The following is a 7,134-nucleotide window of genomic DNA, read 5'->3' on the forward strand; positions in this document are numbered from 1 at the left end:
AAGAAAGAACTGGTTTCTGATTTGATAGTAGAAATATCTTTCAGAGTTAGTTTCATATTGGGAAATATCCAGTCCTTTGAACCACAGTTGGGAGTTGAGGAAGAGAACAATCACAACCACCCTGTGAGTTAGGTACTATTAATATCTCCCTATTTTATAACTGTTAGTTGTTCAGTCCTTTTTTCAGTCCTATCAGACTCTTTGTGACCCCATTTGGGGTTTTGTTGGCAAAGATACTGAGATGGTTTGCTTTTTCCTTTTCCAGCTCATATTATAAGTGAGGAAATTGAAGCAAACGGGATTAAGTGACTTGCTCAGGATCACACAGCTAATAAGTGTATGAGGCCAGATTTAAGCTCAGGAAGAGGAGTCCTTTAATTCTAGGCCCAGTGCTCTATTTACTATGATTCCCACCTCTTCCCGTTTTCAGATAAGGAAAGCAAAGTTAAGAAATATTAAGTAACTTGCTCAATGACATAAAAATAATCAATATCTGAAGGAAGACTTGAATTCAGGTTTTCCTGACTCCAGTTTAGCACAAGATATAGCATGCTACCTAGCTTTGCAAATAAAATTAACCTGGGAAAGGCCCCCTTACACTTCAATGAAAGTAGCTTATCTCATAACTCTTAATCACCCCAAACTGAAGCAGACATGTAGCCAATATAAAGCTATTTGTGCTCATTTTTTCAGTGAAATAATTTATTCTTTAGTGCTTAGTGTAAAATGTTTTATGGTAGTATAAAGTGGAATAATATACTCATTTGATTCATAAATATTTAATAGGTCCTATTACTTACAAAGCACTGTGCTTAACTCAATACACATAAAGATAAAAAAAATGTAAGCACTTGCCCTCAAGGAGTTTACAGTCTAATGAAAATGAGGGAGGATCAGGCAAATATAGATTAATATGATACCAGGTTAAGACATGACAAGAACAAAGAAGTTTTCTGTTCGAAGTGTTCTAAGGTAATTTAAATAAACATTCAGCCGGTATATCACAAAAAAATTCATGGGAAAGGTTGGTACTAGAATGGGCCTTTGAAGAAAGAAAAACATTTTAAAATGTGTTTTAACTGTGGAAATAACTTCTTAGAATGTAAAATGTTCAGAGGAGTAGAAATAGGACATGAGATCATGTCATGGGGAAGCAGCTAATATTCCAATTATCTAGAAGAGAGGGCATGAAAAAGAGTATGAAATAATGCTGGAAAGACTGGCTTGAAATGGAGATCTTAAGTAGTAGGATAAGGAATTTGTGCCAAGGGAGATGCATGTGTAAAGTAGTCTATAAATCATGAAGCACTTCTATAATTATCAGTTATTGTGATTTTGTCCTAAAGTTAATAAGGAGTCACTGTTGGCTCTTAAGGTAGTGACAGACCTATACATCAGAAAAGAGATGATGGAGGGAAGAAAAGAACACAGAATACCATTGTAATAATCCCAGCAAGAGGTAGTTGTTTGTCATTCCTTTTCTTTTTTAATCCTTACTAAATTATGGATTCCAAGGCAGAAGAGTAGTGAGGGCTAGGCAATTCAGGTTAAGTGACTTGCCCAGGGTGACACAGCTAGGGAGTGTCTGAGGCTAAATTAGATCACAGGTCCTTTTGACTCCAGGCTTGTCACTCTATTCACTGAACTACCTAGTCTATACATATACACTATCATTCCTTTTTGAAGAAGACCAATGACATCATGGAGTAATGTCTTAAGTCATACCTGAATTGGATTTAAGAGAGGCAGAGTTGCGCAAAGTCATCAGCTTCACTCTCTCAAAGTCTTCAAAGTCCAAAGGCAGGACAAAAGGAAGGACAATTGGTGATAACCCAGGATACAATGGATGACCTTGGCATATTTGATGTCTGACCTAAGTCTAAGTGTTCCACAGCCCCTGCTTCAGATACCTTCATAACCACTAGAACAAACTGTTCTCATCCTCCCATCCCAGCAGGGGAAATCTTTACTGCTTGGGATAGTTTCCCATCTAACACACCAATGGATTTGTGACCCACTGTTTACCTTCAGTTTGGTTTAGTCTGTCTATTGGGATGGCTTACCATGCATGTTACAACTCCGTAGAACCACAGGTGAGAGTTGAGTGCCAGAGGGACACCAAAGTCAGATGAGCAGCCTTGAAAAGGTGTCAGGAATCTCTGACACCAAAAGTATTAGTTCTTCTAGAAGATCCATACGGTTCAAGCAAGAGATAATACGGACTTGAATGATTGTTATGGAAGTATAGAGTAGGGAGATTAAATGAGGTGAAGTCTTATAGTGGAAGGATCAATAGGAATTGGAAACTGATTAGATTTAAAGATAAGGATAATAGTGATATGGGGACAGCAAAAAAAGGTCTTGTCCAAAGAATCTGACAGCTCAGATTTTCTCCATGTCAAGGGAACAAGTTTTATTATATGAGTATAGTAATAGAGTGACTATAGATAGCTAGTAAGAGGAAAGGTAGATAATTAAGGGAGTTAAAAGTTAGGATGTTTAAAAGTTTTCAGAATTTTCTTTTTTTTTTTAATATATTTTATTTGATCATTTCCAAGCATTATTCATTAAAGACATAGATCATTTTCTTTTCCTCCCCCCACCCCCCATAGCCAACACGTAAATCCACTGGGCATTACATGTTCTCTTGATTTGAACCCATTGCTATGTTGATAATATTTGCATTAGAGTGTTCATTTAGAGTCTATCCTCTGTCATGTCCCCTCAACCGCTGTATTCAGGCAGTTACTTTTCCTAGGTGTTTCCACTCCCATAGTTTATCCTTTGCTTATGAATAGTGTTTTTTTCTCCTATATCCCTGCAAATTGTTCAGGGACATTACACCGCCACTAATGGAGAAGTCCATTACGTTCGATTATACCACAGTGTGTTATGTTCTCCTGGTTCTGCTCCTCTCGCTCTGCATCACTTCCTGGAGGTTGTTCCAGACTCCATGGAATTCCTCCACTTTATTATTCCTTTTAGCACAATAGTATTCCATCACCAACATATACCACAATTTGCTCAGCCATTCCTCAATTGATGGGCATCCCCTCGTTTTCCAGTTTTTGGCCACCACAAAGAGCGCAGCTATGAATATTCTTGTACAAGTCTTTGTGTCCATTATCTCTTTGGGGTACAGACCCAGCAGTGCTATGGCTGGATCAAAGGGTAGATATTCTTTTGTCACCCTTTGGGCATAGTTCCAAATTGCCCTCCAGAATGGTTGGATCAGTTCACAACTCCACCAGCAATGAATTAATGTCCCTACTTTGCCACATCCCCTCCAGCATTCATTACTTTCCATAGCTGTTATGTTAGCCAATCTGCTAGGTGTGAGGTGATACCTCAGAGTTGTTTTGATTTGCATCTCTCTGATTATAAGAGATTTAGAACACTTCTTCATGTGCTTATTAATAGTTTTGATTTCTTTATCTGAGAACTGCCTATCCATGTCCCTTGCCTATTTATCAATTGGAGAATGGCTTGATTTTTTGTACAATTGATTTAGCTCTTTATAAATATGAGAAATAAAACTTTTCAGAGGTTTCTATGAAGATTTTTTCCCAATTTGTTGTTTCCCTTCTGATTTTAGTTACATTGGTTTTGTTTGTACAAAAGCTTTTTAGTTTGATGTAGTCAAAATTATTTATTTTACATTTTGTGATTCTTTCTATGTCTTGCTTGGTTTTAAAGTCTTTTCCCTCCCAAAGGTCTGACATGTATACTATTCTGTGTTTACTCAATTTACTTATGGTTTCCTTCTTTATGTTTAAGTCACTCACCCATTTTGAATTTATCTTGGTGTAGGGTGTGAGGTTGATCTAGTCCTAGTCTCTCCCACACTGTCTTCCAATTTTCCCAGCAGTTTTTATCGAATAGTGGATTTTTGTCCCAAAAGCTGGGATCTTTGGGTTTATCGTATACTGTCTTGCTGAGGTCGCTTTCCCCTAGTATATTCCACTGATCTTCCTTTCTGTTTCTTAGCCAGTACCAAATTGTTTTGATGACTGCTGCTTTGTAATATAGTTTTAGGTCAGGGACGGCAAGGTCCCCATCATTTGTGTTTTTTTTTTCATTATTTCCCTGGATATCCTTGATCTTTTGTTGTTCCAAATGAATTTTGTTATGTTTTTTTCTAAATCAGTGAAGAAGTATTTTGGTAGTTCAATGGGAATGGCACTAAATAGATAAATAAGTTTGGGTAGGGTGGTCATTTTTATTATATTGGCTCGTCCTATCCATGAGCAGTTAATGTTTTTCCACTTGCTCAAGTCTAGTTTTAGTTGTGTGGAGAGTGTTTTGTAGTTATGTTCATATAGTTCCTATGTTTGTCTCGGGAGGTAGATTCCTAGGCATTTTATTTTGTCTAAGGTGATTTTGAATGGGATTTCTCTTTCTAGTTCTTGCTGCTGAGCTGTGTTGGAGATATATAGAAAAGCTGATGATTTATGTGGGTTTATTTTGTATCCTGCAACTTTGCTAAAGTTGTTGATTATTTCAATTAGCTTTTTGGTTGAATCTCTAGGATTCTTTAAGTAGACCATCATGTCATCTGCAAAGAGCGATCAGAATTTTCTTTTTAATCTTGACTAGTTACTAAGGAAGGGGTCGTTTGTGTGGTTGTTGTCCTGTCATTCCCAAGGAACTGATATCATTTAACTGATGATCCATTTTGGTCTGTGTAGCTTTACCCATGATTCACTGTCTGCCCACTGGGGGAGCAAATGACTATATAAATGGGTTGCTAATGATATGTTGAACAGCCCAGGGCAACTTTTGGTCAATTTTTGCTCTTTCTATGAAATCTCTAAGGAAGTCAGTGATTAAGGAAATTGGGCCTAGTACTGTGTGACTGAGAAACTAAACCACCTGTCAGAGATCCATCCAACCAAGGACCTGGGTTATGTCTAGCAAGTGATGTAAAGAGTTTCTCATTTGTAAATCTAAACAACTCATATGGCTTATCTGAAAGGTAGCCTCAGACTAATCAACCAGTTATTGTTTCGATGTTCTTTTGATTGTTTACAACTATGTGGAAGGTTTTAGTGGGACACCTTAGCCTACACCAAAGATATTAGAGAACTAGAGCTAAAAGGAACCTGAGAAGCCATCTTGTCCAGCCTCATCTTTTTATAGATGGAGAAGAGAAGTTAAGGGACTTCTCCAAGGTCATATAGGTAACAAAAATTGGTAGGCTTAGATGAAAGTAAATCTGGGCAAAAGATTGATTTTGTCTCTATTGATTCAGGGTGTCAGTAAATCAAATAGGAATTTCTAAAAGGAAGTTGAAAATAAATGATGAGTTCAAATAGAGATAATAATAATTGACATAAAGCACTTTAAGCTTTGCAAAGTGGTTTTATACATCATCTTATCTGGATCTCATCAAGATGCTTTGAAGTATGACCTATAGTTATTATTAAAGATGATGAAACAGTTTTCCCACGTGATAAAACTGAGCCATTCAGAGCTTAAATGACTTAATTGAGGTCACATACCTACTAAGTGTTGGGGGTGGGACTTAAAGCAAGGACTACATGAGTCTAATTCAATTACTCTATCTTTTATGGAAGGCTCTTTATAAAAGATGCATTGATATATTTAGTATTGAAATTTAGTATATAGTATCATTTAAAATGCTATAATAAACAGAATTGACGAGGGTTACAAAAACAAAGAGAAAAAAAGATTAAGATCACAACAATTGGGAATATCCACACTAACCAGTAAAGACAAGGAAAGGAAGGTGAAACAGTGAAGAAGGCAAGAAACAGGCAATCTGACATGTGAAAGGAGAATCAGAAGACAACAAAGTTCTAAAAGTTGACAGAGAAGAAGAAAATATATTTTAAAAAATTAAATCTATTTATTTAATTAATCAAATTAGAATATTTTTCCATGGTTACATGATTCATGTTTTTCCCTCCCCTCTTCCCTCTCCTCTTCTAGAGCCAATGAGCAATTCCACCAGATTTTACATGTATCATTGTTCAAAACCCATTTCCATATTATTAATGTTCACACTAGGGTGACTGTTTAGTGTCTACATCCCCAGTCATATCCCCATCGAACCATGTGATCAAGCAATTGTTTTTCTTCAATGTTTCTGCTCCCACAATTTCTCTGGATGTGGATAGCGTTCTTTCTCATAAATTCCTCTGGATTGTCCTAGGTCACTGCATTGCTACTAGTAGAGAAGTCCATTGTGTTCAATTGTGCCACAGTGTATCAGTCTCTGTGTACAGTACAACATTCTCAGAAGGAGAGAATATTAAGAAGAGAGTGGTACTATGACAAATCTATACAAAAGTCAAGAAGGATAAGTATGGAGAAAAGGTTATTGGATAACAACCAACAGGTCATTTTTTAGTACCTTTGGAGGGGACAATGTCAGTACAATAGGAAGGAGAAGCTTTAAACAATTTAACAGTGAGGGAGAAAATAGAGAATGTCAATATCAAAGGAAGGTGATTTAAAATATTTTTTAAATTTGATTTTAGGATAGGGAATAATTGATCATTTTGTGCACAGAAGGAAAAGAGTACATTAAGGGAGATACTGAAAATGAGAGAGGGAATGAATGATCAATATTTATTAAAGAGAGAGATGAGAGGAGATAGGAACAAGGCTTCAGTAGAGGGATTATTGTTTTCTTAGTCCAGAACAATCTTCTCATCTCTGTGATCAGAGGGAATGAGGAAAGTATAGGCAAAAGATAAAGGCAAGCTTGGAGATGTGAAAGAAGGAAAGACATTTTTAAGGAATGACAAGGTACTTGAGGAAAGGGGAGTCTTAGAATAGTAATAATACTTTGTTAGTCAAGAATAAATTTAAAAAAAGTTTAGGGTTCAAATTATTACATGCCACCGACCAAGTAAAAACAGTATCATGACTTCCTCAAAAAGCATTTATGGGGAAAAAAATCAAACAAGCATTTAGGGAAGAGAAAAGCCTATGATGATGACAACCTAGGGTTGAGGTTTAGATAGGGCAGATAGATGGATCAGCAGGTAGGTGGCTCAGTGGATGGAGTGTAAGAATGACCTAAGTTGAAATCTAGCCTCAAACACTTACTAATTGTGTGACCCTTGGCATGTCACTAAACCTCTGTTTGCCTTAATCCATTGGAGA

Source organism: Monodelphis domestica, chromosome 8 (genome assembly GCF_027887165.1).
Source record: "Monodelphis domestica isolate mMonDom1 chromosome 8, mMonDom1.pri, whole genome shotgun sequence".
Classification (NCBI taxonomy): Eukaryota; Metazoa; Chordata; class Mammalia; order Didelphimorphia; family Didelphidae; genus Monodelphis; species Monodelphis domestica.